Genomic DNA, 1,551 nt, shown 5'->3' with positions numbered 1-1,551 from the left:
CTCCCCGCCCAGCACTAGCCTCAGTGCCTAGATGACCACAGTATGCAAGCTGTCCTGCACTATGCGGGTGGTGGTGCTCTGGTCCTTGGTGATGCTGCTACAGCAAAGTTGAAGGCAATGCTGCTGATGTTGCCCAGCAGTGCCAGGACAATGAGTGGTTGCTGGCCCACCTGGCAGAAGGTGTCCAGTGTGTCCTTCAGTGACTTGGGAGGGTTCCCACTGAAGGAGCTGGCAGGGATGTGGTACATGAGTACCAGCAGCAGGGAGAGGATCACAAAGCCAAAGAGGCCCTGGGTGCCAACTGCTGGGAGTGGGTCCATGTTGTGTTTGTAGAGGGACTTCTCCTCTAGCACCATCTGGATGGCAACGATGATCTGGACCATTATAATCACCAGGTCCCCTGTGATCACTTTGCTGAGCTTGTGCTGATCATTGTGCTTCCTCAAGTGGTTGGCAAGGCCCACGACCACCAGCCCTGTGATGATGGCAAGGATGCCCAGCCACTGCCTCAGTGCCAGCCTCCACCCCAGAAAGGCCACTGATAGTAGGCCTGTGAATATGATGACCACTCCCCACAGCATCTGGAAGCTGGAAGCACTGGTCATGTTCAGAGCCACATATATGATACTTGTCCCAGTCATGTCACAGAGGGCTGGGGGCAGGGAAAGTAGGGGGTTGAAGGACTTCTTGGAGTTAACGCTGGAATCTGAGTGCCCCTCAGCTGGATGCTGGAGGAATTAGAAGGCAACCAGGCAGGAGAACTCTCCCAAGAACATGCCCACTGCCTGGAGGAAGGGATGTTGGAAACTCTGTTCCTTACTCCCTCCACAGCCCTTGGCCACAAAGTTGTCCTCCCACTTTGCTGAGAGTGTGTTGATGGAGCCAGTGATGAGCAGGAGCCTGGCTAAGAACAGTTGGTTCTTGGTCCACACCATGGCAGTGGATGTGGGGTGTGAGAAACAAACTGGACCCTGCAACCTCTGTGCTGGTTCAGGCCTGTGATTCCCGACCTGATCACCCGGGGATCTCTCGCACCCCTTCCTGATTTTAAACCATGCAGTATTCCCTTGTTCTGGTCCAACGATAGCCTCCTGGTTTATGTAGAAGTTCCTCATGAGCACAATTAATTGTTCTGGAATTCCTATTCTTCTCAATGCTATCCATCATTTGTTATGATCCATTCAATCAATTGCTTTTGCATAGTCAATAAAACACAGGTAAACATATTTCTGGTATTCTTTGCTTTCAACCAAGATCCATCTGGCATCAGCAATGATATCCTTCAGCTTACATTTCTGGAAGTTCTCTGTCAATATGCTGCTGCAACTGTTTTTGAATTATCTTCAGCAAGATTTTACTTTCATGTGATATTAATGATATTGTTAGATAATTTCCACATTCTGTGGGATCACCTTTCTTTGGAATAGGTACAAATATGGATTTCTTCCAGTCAGTCAGCCAGGTAGCTGCCTTCCAAATTTCTTGGCATGGACGAGTGAGTGCCTCCAGCACGGCATCCATTTGTGACAACATCTCAGTGGGGGTTCCATA

General features: G+C 49.8%; 1 pseudogene; it reads right to left on the bottom strand.

Moving 5' to 3' along the window:
- The window catches only part of LOC103204788, a 4,149-nt pseudogene extending 3,214 nt beyond the window's left edge, over positions 1–935 (bottom strand).
- Between the last annotated feature and the right edge of the window lie 616 nt (positions 936–1,551).

Source organism: Orycteropus afer, unplaced genomic scaffold (assembly GCF_000298275.1).
Source record: "Orycteropus afer afer isolate SDZICR_OR568_19922 unplaced genomic scaffold, OryAfe1.0 scaffold00259, whole genome shotgun sequence".
Classification (NCBI taxonomy): domain Eukaryota; kingdom Metazoa; phylum Chordata; class Mammalia; order Tubulidentata; family Orycteropodidae; genus Orycteropus; species Orycteropus afer.
The sequence above is the reverse complement of the archived record's forward strand: the minus strand, read 5'-3'. Positions and strand labels throughout refer to the sequence as shown.